We start from the raw sequence: 21,510 nt of genomic DNA on the forward strand, positions 1-21,510 counted from the left end.
AGCCAAAATTTCAAAGCAACTCAACCAGGCGCTAAAGAATAAAAATATCAGATTAGTTACCATATTCCAATGCATTCCATAACCAGCCCTATCCATTTTTTAAAAGTATGTCTTTATCCCAGAGGGCTTTCCTGGAAAGAGGCAGCCAAAATGAAAAGTCAGTGCATTCTCTGCAGCGATTGCCACATGTGTTGTTTGTAAAGTGATGTCAAAATCAGAGCAAAGAATGTTGGTGGAGTTAATAAAACCAAACCTTGTTTTAAAAATCAATTTTTTAAAAAAAATAAATGGCTATCGAAATTAAGCAAAAACTAAAAGTGTTACAATAAAGTTGCTGGGCAAATCCTTGGGTCCGGGCAAATTCCAATCACCACAGGGTCTGGGGTGGGAGTGCATAACTGGTTGTAAACTTCCTTTATGCACCTGGGCTTGAAGTTGGGCCTGTTTTACCCCTTGCACACTTCAGTACAGACTCAAGTCTGCTCTAATTTACACCCAGCTGCCACAGCATCCCCCCTCAAAGATCACTTCAGTAGCTGTGAATCTCCAGGTTGCAGTATCAGTCTGAATGCACTGCCTTTCCACAGCCATACCCCAACACAGATACTTAAGGACCGCTGCCAGTGTTTGGGTGGGAAGGGGATTGTGTATGTGATGTAGTTGGCCTCACACCCATCAGGAATTTCCTTATACCAGGTGAATCCTTAGGCATCAAGCTAAAGCAGCTTTGAGGTTGCTTTGTGTTAGCAGACTGTCATAAAGCAGGCCCTGTGGTAGGAGCCAGGATCTGGGTCTTTTTTCTCCAATTTGCATTTCCATTATAAATAATAGAGCACTGTATACTTCAAACACCCATCCTTACCAAAGCCTTTGGGGAGGATTAAATAAGAAAGTCACAGGAGCTGGCAAGTTCCACATAAAACAGCAGGGAGAGGATGGGAGGATGCAGAGGAAGTGGCAACTGGAAGTGGGATGTCCTAAGGCAGCTGAGATAATACTTCCTGAGATATAATACTTGAATGACACGCACATACTGTGTCTACTCCACCTCTTATTTCCCTGGCAACAAGAACCATTTTTTTCACAATGAAGTGGCAGTAAATTCCACTAACTGTTTCGGGACTAAAACACAGTGAAGTAATCATTCTTTTCTTTCTCCTGATTACTCTGCTAACATAATGATCTCTTCAGCAGAGAGAAATCCACCAACTCTCTCTATGAATTTTTTTCAGGTTTAAAAGTTCTGCCTTGTTTGTACCACTAACAGTCCATATCCACAAGGTTTGCTAATGATTTGCTCAGCCCAGCCCAAACCCTAATATTTTTTGAAGGAGCATAAGGGAAGGTTTACCCTAAAGGCCATTAAAGGCTCTTGAGTGATAACTGCACACTGCTCGAATGTCCAGGCTGGCACTCCCTGTCTGTCTACCTAAGTCAGAGTACATATACTGGTTGCAGTGTTCCTACACTGAAAAATGAATTCATTTTTAAAACCAGATTCCTTTCTACTTGATGACTATTTAAAAGCCCATGTGACTTGACTTTGTGGTTTGAGTCGAATGCTTTGTTGCTAGGTGTCCACATCCAGATGAGATCCAGTGCAGCTGATACTGCATCTGGCATGCAGAAGAGAGTCCATTGTTATGATTATTTGTATTGCCCTAGTGATGGAACAGAGCCCCACTGTGCTAGGCACTGTACAAACTCAGAACAAAAAGATAGTGCTTGCTACAAACAACTTACAACTTTAAGTATAAGACTAGAGACAATAGATAGATACACAGACAGACAGATGGGGGAGTACAGTGAGATAATACTGGTCATCGTGATAGACTGCGGTCTCAGCAAAGTAATTGCCTGTTTATTTTTTTTGTAGGCATCACAGCAAAGAAGAGTTTTATGAGGCTAGGAGGAGGATGACTCTGCTTTGTGGATGTTTCTGGGAGTTCTCCCTAACTGTGAGGAGTAGCATGGCAGAAAGCATGAAGGTGCTTGTTTGAAAATTTAACAAGTGGGCAATAGAGGTTGGCATTGTGGGCTGATTGGAGGCAGGAGCTGACCTCTCAATAGTGAATGAGAGATGATAGACAGGGTGGAGATAGGCCAAGAAAGGCTGTGATGAAGTGTAGAAACCGTACACCTCTTAGGAACCTGATCCCAGTTAGACCACAGAGTGGCATCTGGAGTGGTGTTAGGCATAACTGGCAAGCAAATGTAGCTATGGAGGAGCTGGGTCATCATTGAGGAAGGAACAAAGGGCAATAAAAAGAAAGCCAGGGAGGAGACCCAGGTGAGATTTTTTTTGGGGTTTCCTATTTTAAGCTAAAGGCTGAGGGAAGCCTGAAGCTAGAGGAGCCTAAGCCAGGAGGCAGCCTCAGAGGCCAAGGCCAGTGAAATATGGTGCTACAGGCAGATTGTCTTGAGCCAGGAGAAAGCTGGAGGCAGTGAAGGTAAAGCATAAGGGGTGTTTAGACTGAAGTTTGGGGTTCTAGAGAGGAGCTGCAGAAAGGTATAGGCTCCTGCGGAGCTGCAGGAAGGTATAGGCTCCTGCAGTTGCCCTTAAGGAGCAGAGATTCCAGGGAGGAAGCCCTGGGAGGCAGTGCTCTGAAATAATGATCAAGAAAGAACATTGCAGGCATTAGGCTGAGACCCAGCAAGAATCCCTGAGAAAGGAGGGTGTGGGACCTAAAAAGGAAGCCAAAGGTCTCAGGGAAGGCCTCTAGGGGTAGGAAAACCAGTTAAAAGGTGAAGGCTATAGAAGATGGTGATTCTTACCTGGTGGGCTCAATATGGAGCAGAAACCAAAGAAGTACCAAGACAGCAGGAGACAAGGGGTTCTCTCTGTGGTGAGCCAAAGCTAAGTAAACTACTGAGAGTTGAGTGGGACTAGAAGTACTGGAATTGAGATTTTTTTTTGAGTGTTCTGCATTGAAGATCCTGGGTGAGGATCCATGGGTCTTAGTAATCTTTAGGAAGAGAAGCTGAAGAGATTAGAATTTGGGGTATTATATTGTGGATTTGGGAGTGAAGTACTCAAAGGGGATGTGGAACCAAAACTTGACCTATCTGGAAGGCTGAGTCATGAGAAGAGGTGGACCTTTTCAGGACTGGAGAAACTGTTGCCAGGAGGGTGCTAGAGAAGGGAGAAATTCTACACCTATACCTAGCCATGAAGGCGAGTTCCTGTCGTGAGTCCATCCTTCTACTAGGGCCTTGGAAGTGAAAATGAGAAGCTTATGTATGTGATAGAGAAGAGAGAGCCAGTGGAGGGATGCAAAGGGAGGGGTGATGTGGTCAAAGTGATGGGCTAGGAAAATGGTCTTTTCAGCATTATTCTGAATGGATTTAAGCAGGTGAGATTGTGTTTGTCAAGGCCAGAGAGAAGGTGGCTGCAGTAATTGAGATGTGAGGAGATGAGAGTTTTAGCTCTGTGGATGGATAACAAAGGTCATATCTTAGAGTTACTATGCAAAAAGAATTGGCAATATTTAGGCATAGCCTGGACGTGAGGCCCTAGAGAGTGGCCTGAGTTGAATATAACGCCCAGGTTAAAGGCCTGAGTGACAGGCAGGATGGTGGTGGTGTCCACAGTGCTTGAGAAAGGAGGTATGCAGGGGGAGGGTTGGGTGGAGGGAAGATTAAGAGCTCTGCTTTAGCCATGTGGAGCTGGAGCTGACATCTAGACATCCACAAGGAGATGTCAGAAAGACAGGTCAGGTTTCTGTATATGAAGAGAGACTGAAATGAATTGGTCTGACCACAGGCTCTCAAATTATTTGGCTTGACCTACAATTTTAAAATACCACATGAGTTAACTCATCCAGCTACCTGTTGTTTTTTCTCTGACACCCAAGTGAGAATCGCCCAAGAATACCCAGGTTTTGTGGGTATTTAAATATCAATAATCCTGTATTTGTAATTTGTAGTTATGTGGCAAAACATGTCTCAGTATTACGTGAGAGCAGATGAAATCTGTCGTTTACTGGCTCAACAGCTCTGTGGATACTTTTGATTCATGTACTTTATGAAAGCATTACTCAGATTATTGCATATTCTATGTAACTGAGATAAATTGCATTATTTTTGTGGTGTAATGTTACATGGAAATGACTTTCCTTCCAAAACTGGAGCACATATTGGAAAGCAAAACAGGTACGTGGAGCATATGTAGTCTGTGTTGGAGTATGTATGGCTGGAGAGTTAGCTGGAGAAGGTGCCAGAGTTAAGAAAAGCAATATTGATCAAACAACAAAAAGGGTGAAAAAATAACAGGCCAATTAAATATATTTTCTTGCTACAAGAAAAAAAAAATAAAAACATTCAACTTGCTTATAGATCACCTGGGGCAGTTTAGTTAGTGATCTTTGCTTGTTGTGGATGTTGCTAGAGTAATTCATTGTTTTTAATTACATCAAACAATCCCATTAGACTTCATGCAGAAGAAAAATTAAATTATATAAGCAGCCATGCAGTTTCCAAAACCCCTTCACACACTCTCCAGATTAAAACAATAGATGCTATAATCCTACAATATCTTGACTCAGATCTCTTATAATTATAAGATTAATTTTAAACACCTGTTTTCACTATTTTATAATAAACATGGTAAACAAGCATTCACTTTCCTACTTCTCTCTAAAATGGGAGACAGTTTCAACATTCTATACTTTTTTCACAATAAATATCTTTAAAGCAATGAATGCATTTTCTCCACTTGCAAGAGAGAATTACTTATCTATTTCAAGAGCCAGATTATGGCTTTACCACAAGCCTTCTCTAATGGCAGTGTATTGGTGCGCTGCTCCTGATAACATAGGTAAGGCATAATATCCCAGAGAGCATGATTCCTTCCTTGTGAGAAACAATCTCTATAGCAACATTTTAATAGAAAATAACATAGAATAAAGAATTAATCAGGAGTATAATTTAGTTTGAGGAATAGATCTGTAAATTTAATTTTCTGGGAATAAGCATGGTGGCTAACAGAGATTATTTGGTTTTTATATAATTGAGGAAACTTGGATGATGGAAGAGCTGTCAATATAAACAAATACCCTACAATTAACACTCATATGAGTAGGAGTCTGTGTCTGGCTTTAGTGACATTGGCATTTGTGCATCTGCCTAGATCACCATTAGATGTTTACTTTGAGTACATATTTAGTAGGGTTACTCACCTGCTGTCCAGCTAGTGAGAAGACAGCCTCACATTTCCACTCCCACTCTTTTGGTGGTTCCTATTTACCACTCATATGTCCCATCCAGCTAATCCTAACATGTGGGTTTGCTGACAACATTAACAAAATCCCACTCAATTGAGAAAATGTGAAAAACCTCTAAAAAATAAGTAGGAATTGAAACATCTCTTCCTCGCTCTACAGAGAGAATGTGGGCAGAAGAAAGCCACACTAGTAAAATGGAAAAACTACATAAACTGGGAATGACTCTTTCTGACAAGCAAGTATGGGAGTGTGATGCTGCCCATGGTTGTGAGGCTACCACCTACACTTAGCGTGAGAAAGCCTTGTCTGTGCCTGCCACGGGTCACCTTTCTGATACCATCAGCCATAGGCAATATCAGCATTTCCTCCCTGACACAGTCTACACAGACTCCAGTGATAGATATACACCCACCCTTGAACCCTGGAGTGTCCAGCCCTTGTTCCACTGGGCACTCACACTATTCACAGATGTGCTGTTCCAAAAGCAGCCTGGCACTCCGGCTTACCAGTTTCTCCTCAGATCATCACTGTGTTTAACACACAGTGCTTAGATATGTTTATAGTGAAAATAAGTACACATTTTTTAATGAAGTAAAGAGATAGCAAAAGTACTGGAAACAAATGGTTACATGTAAATAAAATCATGACACCTGTTCTAGAGACAAGACTTAGTGAACAAGCTACTTTCCTGTCCAAAGTTTAACTCACCCAAAGTCTTTGCAGCATTTTCCAGACACATTTCCTTCCTTTCATAAGACAGAGCACACTGCCAGTTTGTATTCTCAGTGAAGGTTCCAGGGAATACTTCAGTACCCCCAGTTATAGCCCCAAAATCCACTGTCTTTACTAGTAAACAGGATACCCCCTCCCTGGGGTCCCCCTCCAGCTTTCCTTTCTTGTTGAATTCACAAAGTCCTAATTTAGCATCAGGCTCAGTAACACATAGGCTTCTATTGTGAAGCAGACAATGTACACATGATCTGACATGTGATGGAACCTATCTAAAGTATGTCATTTCCTGGTGACCTGCCTTATCTTAATAACATAAGTTTCAGTAAGATGCATGGCTTTAAAAAATATTATCCTTCCATATATTTCACAATGATTATTATGAGCAGTGGGGTATAGGCTCTCGGTAGAGACCTTACGTGTCATCTTTGCCAAATTATTATGTAGATATTGGAACCTTTTAAATCTCTATATACCCCCTACACTCTCTGCCAGTTTGCTCCAAAGCATATTTGGGTCACAGGGAGCCTCAAAATGTGCAGAAATGGTGTCACTTAGCAGAAGCCATTTGAATGGCAGGCTGGGTTCCTACTAGTAAAGCTGCTGGAGGTCAGTTTATTTCTGGGTTGACATAGATTTCATTTAAATCTTTCTTGCTTGCTCCATTTACTTATCATTTCCCTTTTCTGCATTTACAAGACAAGACTCCTTCAACTAAATGTGGATAATGGACAATAGTGTAGCTGTAGCTTAGAAATAGAAATGAATTATCTTGTCTCTACTTAGCCTGGTGATTTTTGTTGTTTTCTAATTTTATCCACTTTGTACCATTTCATACTACTTTTTTCCATATATTGTTCCATTTTTTTTTAAACAAATAGGTCTACTCTGGATTTTCTAAATTACTGTTATTAATAAAGGTCCATTATTATTTTTCCATGATTTTCCATGTCTTATCTGCAATTGAGCCTCAATTATTTGAAGATCACCCTGTGATTCAAGTAGGGCCTTACTCATGTGCCAAATGCCTGAATTGCAAATAGTGAAAAAGAGGAATAGTTTTTTGGCTGGGTTTCACAATCTCTTCCCTTCTCAGTATATTTTTCCTATTCTATAATGTGGATAATTTTGTTCTACATCCATTGAAATCAGCAATGAGATCTTTTGTACCAGCAGATCTACCTAGAGCATAGTAGATGAGAAGTACAAATGAAGACAAGCATTGGGACACATGGACTTTTTGATTTTACACCAATGCTGTAATGCTGGAGAGAGTGTGGCTTTAATAATTCCAGGGTCCATTTAATTCTATCAATTGGCCCTATGTTTGGTTTATGTGCACCTATTAGGTCATTTTCCATGACGGATTTTCAGGAAAGCAAATTTGTAGCTTGTTTCTCACCATGTAGCCCGTGAGTAAGGGGATTTTCAAGACTCTCAATTTTCTCATTCCTCCCAATTCAAATATAGTCACAAAGCTAAGCATATATTCAGCAACTGGAGGAAGCTTTATTTTAAGCACATCTCTTTGATGTAACAGTCTTTTGGTTGACATGATTAGCAGGGAAAGTTAATTAATTATAAATAAATGCATCTGACCCATACTATTCAAGGATCAGTCTTAACTCTGCCTGGCAGCCCATTATTCCACTAGGCTTATGGAGAATGTAAATAACAAAGCCTGCCATCACTCTTCTAGCTTTTATCTTGGATATCTACTGAGCCTCCCACCAAGAGCTTAGGTCAGAATTTCCTGTAACATCACTCATGGAAAAGCGCTGGCCAAATGTGTGCTCCGAAGTCTGCATAAGCACTCGAGGCAAACATTGCAATGCAAGGTGCTTCTATTTTTTCCTTATAAACACCTTATCAGAAATTCCAGACAAATAATATTCGTCTGCTCAACAGTCCCGAAATGCCCTGACAATAGAGATAATAGTTTTATCAGAGGTAGGACAATTCCATCTGCTTCTGTCAGGCCAGTTTTCAGAATGTTTTCCATTCTTTTTTTTTAAACCAGAAATCACCCCACCTATTCAGAGGTAGGTAGGGGTGCGTGGGTGTGTTACTTTTGTCTAAAGTTAATGGAATAATATAACAGCTGCTTTGCTAATATTGTCACAATTTAAGCTTCAAGCACATTTTGACTATTCATTATTCCAAAAAATAATGTATTTCCATTTCCTTTTTTCCTACCATAAGGCAATGGGCTGTCATTACTCAACCTCCTATGACACAGATGGCGTAAAACATGTTACCACAAGGACAATTCAAAAGAACAGTGAAAGGGGGATGGAACAATTTTCTTTTATAGGATTTCCTTCCTTATTAATCAGAGAACGCTAGGCTACCAGCACATACTCTAAGAGAGCTATAACTGAAAAAGCTTCAGCATGGGTACGATGGCAAAATGCCACTGTGTATTTGAAATTAAATGACTGCCACAATTTCTTGTCATTTTATTGCCACAGCTTCTAACCTACACCCCCCCATAACAATGTCCAATTAAAAAATAACGAGTGTAATAATTTCATCACTGTGGGAGGATCCTAGAAAACCAAATGTGAGGTCTGAAGGCATATCAGATTCTTCACAATGCCAGCCAACCAGGATGTATGATGAAGAGCCAGAGACCAATTAAAATAGATGCTCAGAACTCAGGCATGATAAAGAGAAGTGTTGCCTCAGGAGAAAGGAACCATCTAGCAGCAGCCAATATTAATCCTTGTAGAAGTCTGGATATAGTATCTGACAGAAGTAGGTAGTGGAATAGACATGCTAGCCAAATTAAATGGTGAGTAAAGGTACCAGGAGTATCTAATATAGACCCATGTATATTAAAACTCTTCTACATTTATGTAATTAGACATAGTACTAGCTGTAAATTAACAGGGGGCGGGGAGAAGCTTACATGTGTAGATTGTAGTTTAATTAAGAGTTGAGTTTATGTTGTTACTAGACAAACTCATCAGGATGATAAAGTACATTTTAAAAAATCACTAAAAGACTTCTGAACATTACAGCATAAAATTGCAATTAGAGTTCAAATATTTATAAAGATTCCTCAATGCAGGAGACATTTCACCATTAACATATTTCACAAAACAGCATATTCTCAGAATAGTGGGTAAAGCTTGTCAAAATATTTTGGCATTCAAAAATGTTTGATTAAAAAACACAGGGAAACACTTTTTTCATGACCATTTTCAGAAAAAAAATACATCCTGTTTTTCAATCAACTCTAAATGAAATATCTTTTTTTTTTCCTGTGGAAAAGATAGGGTTTTTTTCACATAATTTCTCCAATTTATCAACGAGTCCTAATAGCAGAACATGGGAAGATGACAGTGTAGAGCTGGCATACCAGCTCCCACAAATCTGTCTACTTGAATCTTATAGTCAGGGACACATTCAGTTTCCTCTTATGCCAGCAATCATTAAGTGGTGCATCAGCCTATTGTGCAGATTTTAGAATTATAATAATGGCCAAAATCTACTTTTAGCAGCATCCTAGCCTCATTCAAGGGAAATAAAACCCAGAGTTACCCTCGGAGTCCCTTGAGGTCATTTGTGCCCTAAAGAGCAGGTGCTAAGCCTGAGGAGCACTGTAGAGTATGCATGATCATATTTGCAAATCTGAGCTACTGACTGAAAGCAGGATCTCATTTTGGCAGTTCAAGTGGGTGAAATTTGATTTGTCAATAGAGCCTGGCAGAATACCATGGCTTCTGTTTTCTGATTTAACCTGTGGTGAGACTGATCTGTTGTGTGACTGTAGGTAAGTCACTGAATTTCTTTGTCTCACCTTCCCTTATCTCATGTGGGTATTGTGGGGCCAAGTGAAATGTGATTGTAAATTACAAATAAGTACAAAGGTACATTATCAAAACTTTGACTAACTCCAGAGTTCTATGCTACCAAACATGCACTCTCCCCTCTAGGTTTTTACGGATTCAGGCAAGTCTTCTCCTCCTCCAAAAAGGAGCAAATGCAAAATGTTAAACAAAATATATTCAGTTTCCCAAAATAATGCAAATCATCTGAATGTTGGATAAAAAGCACATTAATCCAGCCATGGGTACTGACTTTCAGCTTCCCCGGGGGTGCTCCACTCTGAGGCTCTGCCCCCACTCTGCCTCTCCTCTCAAGGCCCCTCCCTTGTCCCACCTCTTTTTACCCCCTTTCTTCCCCCTCCTCCCAGGCTCCGCTCCCACCTAATTTTTTCTCACCCCAGTCTGCCCCATCCTCCGAACATACCCTGCCTTCAGCACCTCCTATGCACCACTAAACAGCTGATCCATGGCAGGGAAGAGGCGCTGGAGGGGAGGAGAAGCTGATTGGTGGGTGGCTGCTGGGTGCTGAGCACCCTCTATTTTTTATCCATGGGTGCTCCAGCCCCAGACCACCCATGGAGTCAGCACCTATGAATCCACTTCCCCCTGTTGTCAAAACATAAATAACTTGAGGTTTATGCATCACTTTGTAATTACTGGACTAAGAGATGGTCACCATATTTCCCTCCTATCCTAATGGAGTTTCACAGGTCTTGAACAACAAATAAAAATAATTTATTCTATGAGAACTTAGTTCATATCATGGGTCTGCCATCTTATTTAATCAAAGGTTACTGGCAATGTCTTTCACCTCAAATTTCTAAAAACCAGGGGGGCACATTGCAAACAAACCAAACTTTATTTAAACCAGTGTAATTTAAGTGAAATTAGTGCTCATGTGAGTTTCTGGGTTGACCATTTATACACAGAAGTTCATCAGACTCCTCAAGTGAGTGAAGTTATTCATATCTGTAGAGTCAAGTCACATATTGTCATCGTTCAATGTATCGTGGCAACACATACTTTTGTTGTGCAATTTGGGCTGCTATAAATATTATTTCCTTGTATTACTATAGCACAGTGTAGCTCTTGTCAAAGATGGTTGTTTAGGCCACAGGCTATCAAAAGCCTCTGATGGTATACAGCTACATTTTGAAGTGGGACTCCTCACCTCGGTAGACAGACTTGGGCTCATGCTAGCACTGTAAAAAATAACTGGGTGCTTTGAAGTTGTGGCTTGAGCGAGAGCTCTGGCTTTGACCTGTAGGGATGGGGGTAGGTTTCAGATCCCAAGCTCCAGGATGAGCCACAACTTCAAAGTGCGGTCTACTCAGCTATTTTTAGAGTGCTAGCGTGAGACACACTAACCCAAGTCTGTTGACTCAGACGAGGAGGCTTGCTACAAAATGCTGTGTAGACATACCCTGTCCATTTATTGAAAAATCAGTGAACAGGCATGACCCTATGGCTAAGGTTAAACACAGCTTAGTGGAGAGATCATGTGAGTTGATGGAGGTGGAATGCAGTGTATGAGAAGAAACACCAGCTGCGTGAATACAAAGCTACAGAGTGTGGTGGTACAAATAGGGTGACCAGACAGCAAATGTGAAAAATTGGGACAGGGGGTTGGAGGTAATAGGAGCCTATATAAGAAAAAGACCCAAAAATCTGGACTGTCTCTATAAAATTGGGACATCTGGTCACTCTAGGTACAAGCTTTCTTCACCATTAACCTGGAGGGACCATTTCTATGGGTAAAAGACTTGTTCAACCTCCATTGCTTAGTTCATTCCTTGGCTTTGGTGCTGAAACTTCAAGCCAGTAATATAACTGTATTTTCCTTCAAATAAGGTGTTGAATTTTTTCTAAATGCTTGGGGCACTGTTGTGCATAACTTCCATAACTAAAATTTCTTGTACCTTCCTCCTCTGAAGCATCTGGTGCTGTCAATTATCAAGCCACTGGACCAAATGGACCATGAGTCTGAACCAGTGTGGAAATTCTCATGTCCCATAATGGGATAACTCTTTACTATGAATTCCCACATTTGACTGAGATAATGGATTCCTCTGTATTATGAGAGACTGGAATTCACATAAAATTAACTCTGTTTTTCAGATTCAGTACCCTCTGAATATGTGTTATATAGATGTTAATATTTTTATTCTGTATTGTGGCAGTGCCTGGTGACACAAGTCAGAGATCAGTACCCTATTGTGCTAGGCACTGTACAAACACTAGCAAATAACTTATAATCTAAGATATAACAGAAGATAATTAGTGGAGAACGGGCAGAGGAGAGGGAAAGAATGGAGTACTAGATAACAGTAAAACAAGCATTTTTGCCCAATAAGAAATAGTTATGATCTACCTTATGTTTAGCCATTGGCAGCTGCCAATTTCTTGTAGGTATCCCAACAGGGGTGAGTCTTCTTGAAGGACTTGAAGGTAGCACTGGAGTTGTGCCAAATTGTCCATGATCAGTAAATATGGAGTGACAAACTTTGTCCTATCCCATCCCTTATATTGAAGATACTGGTCTCTGCTGAATCCTTGGCTGAAGTGTGTATGGTCCGTAGTTCTAAAAACTTTACACTAGGTCTTCAGAAATGATGTCATATTCCTATAAATACATTTAGGGAATCTAAAAATCCAACATCAGCAGTATTTTTTTGGATTTTAAATTTGCAGTTGGTTGCAATCCGCTTAAATTCCCTGAAATAATTCAGGTTGCTTCCAAACAGCTTTGCATGCCAAGTGCTTCACACATTCAGCAAAGGAGTTGTTCTTCACTCATTTTCAGTTGGCAATCTAGTTCTGTTATAAAAAGTTAAAGCACTACTCTACCAGTTTAAAAAAAAAACCCCAAGGTTATAAAGACCGTTGTCATCATATACATAAATTTCAAGAAGGTAAAAATATTGTTTTTCATCATGACAGTCAGTGGGGGAAATGAGACTGAGGAAAGGTATATAGAAAAAGAGAATTTTACTGCTGTACTTTGCTTATAATCTGTTAAATGGAACAGTTATCTAGCCATTGAAACTTTCTACTACGTTCAGTGGAGAATAAGCAACACTTCCAGTCTCAGCTACAGATCTGTAAAGGTCCTCTAAGCAGGGTCACGTACACACACACTCACACACACACCCACACACACAAAAGAAAGAATTCCTGCTTTTTTCCCCCTTGGCAATGGATACTCCAAGTTGACACAGATGGTAGTAATAAGAAGGCAAACTCCAAGGCTGCCAATTGCGTCAGTACTAGCTCTTTCAACATGCCTCATCTGAAACGATAACTATAATTCATGTCCCATTGTATGCTACTGCTGTGCCACGCATCTTAAAAAAATATTAAGTGAATTATTCAGAGAACCGTCAGTACTGGAGCATTGGTGGAAAATAAAAATGATCTGTAATAATCTAGCTTGTATTTTTTTAAAGGATTTTAATGCTTCCCAGCAATGATCTACTTTCTGAGTTGGATTAAAAACCACATGCAGGTTTATTTCTTGGTATATTTCTACTTCTGCTGGTATTATTTTACTTAGTGTCAGCTCTTCAGCCTTGTAATAGGGTGAAGCTGCTGAGAATTAAGGTGTGAATACCATATTCCGGGTGTACACTCTGGATAAGAATAAATGTGAAGTGTGCCTTGTGTAGTGGGAGTCACCTTTTTCAGGTTTCAAACAAAGACCTGTTAGGTGAACACAAAACTAATAGAGGAAAAAAGACATTTGGGGCCAGATTCTCACTTACAATCAAGCTGCTTTACACTGCTCTGGCAGCGTAAAGGGATCTTAACATAGGCATCTGTAATCTAACACACTCTATGGATCCTTTCTATTACTAGAAAGGTGTATAGCAGCCTAAGTGTAACTGGGTATCAGAGCATTACTCCCTCCTGTTGACTGCTGACAGACATCACTTGCAAAGTGCTGATCAATACTAGGATTGTGTACTGCCTTAGTCAGGAGCGGCGCCAGGCTTTTTGGCGCCTTAGGTGGGAGTCCTTCTTCGCTCCTGGTAGTTGGCGGCAATTCTGCGGCAGGGGGGTCCTTCCACACTCCCAGTCTTCAGGGCACTTTGGCAGCTGGTCCCAGATCGAGTGAAGGACCCCCAGCAGAATTGCCACCGAAGACCCGGAGCGCGGAAGGACCCATCCACCGCCGAATTGCCACCGAGGGCGGCAAAATGCCGCCCTCCCCAATCCTGATGCTCTAGGCGACTGCCTAGGTCACCTAAATGGAAGCGCTGGCCCTGGCCTTAGTATACAATTAGTGAGAATGCTTTAAATCACTCCAGTGCTGATCTGTTTTCTTTTTCTCTTTGTTTGAGTTTCTTTTGCTGGAACTAATGAGAACTAAAAATCTTCTAATCTTGTTTACTGCGAGGACAAATATTTAAAACACTAAAATCCATTTTAATATTATTAACAAAAGGAATCTCAGATTAGAGGTGGGCTGTAGGGGCCCTCTAGGAACTCAGACTCCTTGCCCCATGAACTCAGTCGAAGGTTTTTGCATAGACGTCAAATGAAGCCAGGGTTACTTGACTTTCTGCTTTTATCAAAGATCAGATAACTTTGTGCTTCACTGCTCAGTGCATAAGGCTGAGGAGAGATTGTCTTTTTGTGGCTGGAGGTGGAAGAAAACTCTATTGCTGCTATAGGATAATCTGAAATAAATGGGGGATCCAGGAGTACTGCCATTCCTGAATGTTTGCAGGTCAGGACTCTCCTGTTGCTGTTACAGATTTGCATTTTTAAGTACATTCTGGGACTTGTGCGTATTGTGTGTTTAACTCAAAATACATCGTTCAAAATCAGCTGAATCATGTTTTCTCAAAGCTTCCCCTAAAAAAGTTCATTTAGGTGTGACTAATAAGATAGTAACTTTCCAAGCCCAAAAGGAACTTTGGAAAGATGCTGTTTTCTCTTTTCACCACGTGCAATCATTAACCCTTCGTGCACATGCATTCCTCCACTTAAGGCTAGCGAACAGTGCACATCAAAGGCCTGATGTGAGGTTCAATGAAATCAATAGATAGATTTCCACTGACTTCATCAGGCTTTGGAGTAGGCCCCAAGTTCATAATTCTTGTCCTTACTTTCAAGGCTCTGCAGCAAATAATTCCTGCATATCCCTGACCTGGTCGCTTTTCTCGCTCTTTCCCCTTTCCCTCTCTGCTCCATAAGTGACATCAGACTCAATACCCCTTTCATCTTTTCCTGTCACACTTTCTTTTATGCAGCGCCTTATTTTGGGAATACCATCCTCATTCCTATTTGTAGTGTGATGACAAGCACAAAGAGCTATGTTTTAAGCAGCAAATAGATAACTCCTTGACCAGAAAGTTCCCCCATTTACTAAACTCCCTACAGCAACACATCCTGGTCCTCTCTCATAACTGTGAAGGAAGAGAAACTCCATAACCACTCCACATCATCCTTTCTTTATAATCAAATAAAACCTAAATCATAAACAAATATTTAAACCAACATTTCAAAATAAACTTTAAATTCCTTAAAACTGTTTACACTACTATGTCCCCATATCAATTAAATTTAAATATTCCTGATCAGTATTCTAAAGATCAAGTTTCTAAGGTCTGATCAGTCTTCCAGCCTGTGCTCTCACTTCTGTTGAGGTTGCGTGTGGAATTCCCTGTGGAGGAACTGTCTTGCTAACAGAGTACCTGCAGGTCATAGATCCTCTCTTTGTTGAGTTGGGAAAAATTGAAGATGAATCCAGTTCCTCTGGAAAAGTCCTTTAGGGGTCTCCACTAGGTAGGATCTGTGAGTTTCTGCCTGATTAAGAACAGTTCCAGTGGCTGGGAGCTTTTGAGCCAAACTTGTCCCCTGGTCTCAGTTCAGGTAGTGCTTTTTATTCTTTGCCAAACACTGAAGTTGCTACCAAATTTTCATTTTGACATCCCATTTTTGAGAACTCCTTGATCAGGATGGTCTCCCTGCCCCTGTTTCTTAAGCTCGCTGATGCAACACATCCTGGATCAGGAACTCTATAACCACTCCATGCTGGTCTCCAAGCCATCTCCCTCATTTCATTCATATCTCTCCAACATGTTACTCCTTAAGAAGTAAGAAAGGTAACATGCATACAAAGAAGAACACAAATCAATATACCCATCACAATGTGTACATATATTTCAGCACAGCTGTGATCTAATTATTGTTGCTCTTAGCCTTCTCTCCCCTTCTGCTCAGTTCCCCCACCCCATACCCTTCCCCGTTTGCTGTTGTCAGACCAAGCTAGGATCACAACATGGAAAACATGTCAAGGATACACTTAATGCTCCTTGAGCCAGGGACCAATTCTTTATTTGTGACATATCTATCTTCACATAAATTTAACAGTTAATAATTTCTCACTCCTCGTTCAAATTTCTCCACAAAGCTCTATTTTATTCAGGGCTAAAACCAGCAAAGTACTTAAGCATGTATTTAACTTTACTGACATAAGTGATCTCATAGACTTCAATGGGATAACATCCCACCACTAACTTCCACTTAGACTATACCCATTGCCACGCCTAAGTATGAAAAGATTATTAAACAAGCAAACCGAAACTTTTGCATTCCCATGTGCTTTTTGTGAAGCCTTTTCTTCTTTTCCTTATTTTTCTTGTTTAATTATTCCAGTAATTCTTTCCTTCTCTGTCATGTTTCTTTCTTCTGAAGGCCCTTGTTTCTCAAAGTACTTAAACTCAAGCCTAACTTTAAGCATGTGTTCACTTACATGCTTGAAACTAAGTACGTGCTTAAGTATCTTGCTGAATATTGGCCTGAACAAATAAATTTGTCATCAGCTATCCACCATTATTATCCAATAATTGGTTGCCATCCAGTATCCAGTAGAGAGAATTAGGGTACATCACACTAGTATAGATTGCTCATCTATCAATGATATTATGTGCCTGTGCCCACAATGACCCTGATGGCTTTAAACATCGATCATGAAGTGGTGAATGAAAAATATTCAAATGAGCATAAAGATGGATTTGATCCTAACATAGACTTACAATGGGCACCCATAAAAGTTTTCCTTTTACCATTTTTTTCCCTCTTAGCTAAGGGATTACTGCTATGAGAATGTATTCCCCTTACTTAGACCTGGGAATCGTACGAGTACTATTAATAACTTACCCAACAGTAAGAATGAAAAGCAAATTGTTTAGGGGGCTCATTTTATAGGGAAGTTATTTCAGAGTGATTGCTGAGGAAATTAATTTTCCAATTTCTTACTGGGACCTGCCTACTGTAGTTCCCCTATCACACTGAAAAGTTGCACCACAGAAAGATTCCACTGCACCCAGGGTTACTGAAATTAGTGTAATTACCAGTAGCACTAAATGAATAGCCTTGCAGAGCTTTCTACTGAATATGAGAGGCATGCATTGTAGGAATTAAATGAGCACATGCATTGAATTCCAGCAGTTGCAAGCAACAGCTTTGCAAAAAAATGGCCAGTTGTTATTTTTTCCTCATTTTTTATTTCTAGCAGGTGTCCCCTTCTGGTGATCATGAAGGAGTGCTAAGAGCCAAAGTGGAAATAGTGAGTGAATAAATACTCCCCAAGTTCTTTTAAAATTACATGCACATTCCAAAGCTAAAAATATCCTCAAAGTGTACGTTTATAATTTCATTTAAAGCAAAGGACTGCTTGTCAATAACTCCACTTGCTCTGTTTATTATTCTTTGCTCAGGTTAAACATTTGACATTTAAGCCCTAAACAGAGGGTCAATGGAACTGAGTCTCAGCAAGATATCTCACAAAGAAGACTTGCATTTTCTAAAATTCTTGGGGGTGTATTTCAATAAGATGGATATGCATTTCCCACAACACCTTAGCACTCTGGGAGGTGGCACAGTGTCGGGGTGTTAAATACAAAACAGCTGCATTAACCACTGACCCAGAAGAGGAAAGATTAGATGCAGCAGTCTAACTTTAAGCCTGATTTGACCCCAAATGTCAGTCCAGGTCAATCACATATAAGGGATGCAATCAGCATAAGAGAGGGGACGTCCAAAGATTTTAATGGAGGTCATGGGAAATGTCATCTACCTTGAACTTGATCACAATCAGTTCTGATTGTTAAAAGGCTTGTGGTGTCTTTAAGGAATGCATTAATATATTCATGGCTTTCTGGCTTCTGAAACCCAATGTAAAGTTTTAATATAGGAAGATTCTTACCTTGTGGACAGGACATGTAGATCATATAGTAAAAGTGATTTGTCTGCAAATTTGACACCATCAGCTCAGGATTGAACAAAGACTGTGTGAATGGCTTGCCAATTACAGAACCAGTTTCTCCTCTCTTGGTTTTCTCATCTCAACTGCTAGAACAGGGCCTCATCCTCCCTGATTGAACTGACCTCGTTACCTCTAGCTTGCTTGCTAGCATATATATACCTGCCCCTGGAAATTTCCATTACATGCATCTGAGGAAGTGGGTATTCACCCACGAAAGCTCATGCTCCAAAACGTCTGTTAGTCTATAAGGTGCCACAGGATTCTTTGCTGCTTTTACAGATCCAGACTAACACGGCTACCCCTCTAATACTTGTCATGCTTAGTAGACAATGTAAGTTCTATCCATACTAAACATTAGTGATACTTTTTCTTGTCTTTTTAAAAGCTGTGTTAGAAATGTGCTACATGGGAATGCTTAATTTTGTTATATGGATGTAAATAGATATAGCTTGCCTCTCAAATAGAAAATGTAAATAAATTACACATTATACAGTATATTTCCCATCATATTTTATTTCCACTAAATAATTTCCCTTTCTTTTAATTACTTTAGAAACCAGTGTATTTACAGAACTGAATTTACACTATTAACTTCGCTAATTTTGTCCACTAAAGGAAAAATCTCATAGCTAGATATTAGGCAATTCAGAGATGAAAGTGTATCAATCTGCCAGCAAAAAGGTTTGCAGCAGATAAACTTTCTTCCTTTTGCAAAAATGCTACTTCACATACTGGGCCATCCTTAAGCCTGATATATTCCACTCAAACTGACGTAACTGGGAAGCAAGGGGTTCCTCTGGGACAGGCTCTCTACCACTCCTTCTGCACCCTACAAGATAGTGTAATGTTCTAACGACAATCTATCTAGGATCCCACTCTTGCAAAAACTTACTTCTATGCTTACCATCACACACTCTGAGTAGACCCATTCAATTCAATGGAGCGACTTACATAATTGATTAACTGTATGTACTGCAATTATTTGTAGAATCAGGGCTTACAGGTCTTCTCTACACTGAAAACTTAGGTCAATCTAACTACATCGCCCAGGGCTATCAAAAATATTGTGCTCTGTGCAACATAGTTAGGTTGACCTAGAACTAGGAATTCTTCTGTCAACCAAGCTCCCACCTCTCAGAGAGGTGGATTACCTACATCAATGCAAGAACTACTTCCATTGATGTAGGAGAGATCCGCACTACTGTAGCACAGCTGCAGTGCTGTAGTGGTGCTACTATAGTGTAGACTAGTGCTTCACAAGCTGATCTGATTGCACTCCCCTTCTTTGTGTGTGTAGTAGTTTATGCCTCCACACTCCACAAGTACAAATACTGATTATAAAAAACAACATGCAACTCTCACTAAATATTAAAAACAGCAAGGCATTGATTCAAATAGAGCCATTTAAGTATAAAGTAATGTCAATTTTAAGTGAGATACTGTTTACTGGCATTGCCATCCTTACTTCTCCATTGCCTTCAGAACTGGCTACCCATCCAGCAGCTGCTGTTCTTCGGCAGCCCAGCTCTGAAGGCAGCGCCATTGTCAGCAGCAGCATGGAAATAAGAGTGGTATGGAATATTCATTGCTGTGGGTAAAATGTGTGGATGTTTTTTTCCTCTAAAGTTTCTAACCACCGCCCCACCCCCGAATACATTCCATGCCCTCTCCGCCCCAGTTTGAGAAACTTTGCTGTAGCCATATCCTGAGGTTGACCTAACTATGTTGCACAGTCGTGTGAAAAATTCACATAGTTAAGCTGACTTAAGCCACGGTGTAGACAAGACTAGGTCAACAGAAGAATTCTGTCAACCTAGCTCTACCTCTGGAGGAGGTGGATTTACTACAGCTATGGAAAAAAACACCTTCTGTCACATTAGCAAGTGTCTGTGCAACAGCAGTGTAGTTGCAGGGCTGCAACTGTTCCATTGTAGCGCTTGTAGTATAAACATACCCTCAGTATGCATATTGTGCTTTTTACTGAGTTATCCAAGCCTTGAGATAAACAATGCAGTAGAACTTCAATTTCTACAAACACCGATCTTACCCATGACCAATTATACGAACCATTTTTTCTGATGGGAATTTTTTTTAAATTCCCTAATGAAAGTGATGTAGATGAAGAAAGTCAACATGCCCTCAGTGCACTGGAATCACTTTGCAGTCATTTGACGGACTGGAAGAAAGTGACATGGTGCACCATACTGTAATTTATGCATCATACCTACTGTAATTTTGAGAAGCTCACTTTTATTATCGTTGAGGAATTAATAAAATCAAAATCTACTTTTTTTCTCTTAAATGGGGATTCTACAGTAGCTGCAACTTGTGTAGTTTTATTACAGAAATAAGATTAGGTTTATTCATCTGTCTTTCTAGTTTTATTCCGTACTAGTTTTTCATAAGTAGGGCATCGTATCTTATGGTATTTGTCATACCAGTATGATAGGGTAAAAGAACATCCTTAGTGAAATTGTTTCATGCCAATTAATAATGGTCTGAAGGCAATTAAATTCATTGGAGAAGATAGTATTCTACAGTTATAATCCATATTCATGAGTTCTCGAAATTAGGGCCTCAGCATGCTTTTCACCAGGGATTTTTAAATGTGGCATAGGTTGGCATGAAAAATATGGGCTTATCCCACTTTGTTTGCCAATTTGTCCCCGCTTCCTGCTAACCTTGCTTTTTCATGCTCTGTTAATCTGAAAGCACTAGCTGGCTGTGGCAGATGGACTGCTTTCCTCAGAGAGTTCTAGTTTGTTCCTGCTTTGAAACAGCCAGTGAAAATCAATATGAAGGAGTGGCAGTCATCTTGAAAGGAGCATTTGTATCTGTCTCCAAAATATTTCCAGGCTCTGAAGATGAAAACTGGATGGTGAGGGATTCCTATGGCTAGAGGAGATTATCTTAATTTTAAATATATTCATTATGGCTCATAAAAGAGAGATCAGAGATGAGAATCTGCTACTGGCAAGAAGAAGGCAGGAGGAGAAAATGTTAATTATAAACACATTTATTAACAGTAAGTGTGGGGACGTGGTAGAAAGAGGGTTTTCATTTTTAACACATGTGTAGTATTAATCATGAATTATACAAGGGTTACAAATGAGAATTTGCTGGGAGACAGGGCAGAGGGGAAGATTATTTTCAATAAACATACTGAGCCAATTTGTGTCCTCTGATATATTCACACAACTCTGATTGATTTCAATAGGATAACTCCACTTACATCTCAGAGGATAATTAGGCCCTGTATGTTCTGCATGTATTAATCATAATTAAAAACATAGTTCAGGACAGGATCGAGGGAAGTGCAGCTAGGGGAGGGGAAAGGCAAAGGATATCTGTATTTCTAAACATACGCTTTCCAATTGTCATCACATTTTGGCAGGGGATAAAAGGTATAATTCAATAACATGAAACAATATGCAACATGCATTAGAGTAAC

Source organism: Gopherus evgoodei, chromosome 1 (assembly GCF_007399415.2).
Source record: "Gopherus evgoodei ecotype Sinaloan lineage chromosome 1, rGopEvg1_v1.p, whole genome shotgun sequence".
In the NCBI taxonomy this organism is placed as follows: Eukaryota; Metazoa; Chordata; order Testudines; family Testudinidae; genus Gopherus; species Gopherus evgoodei.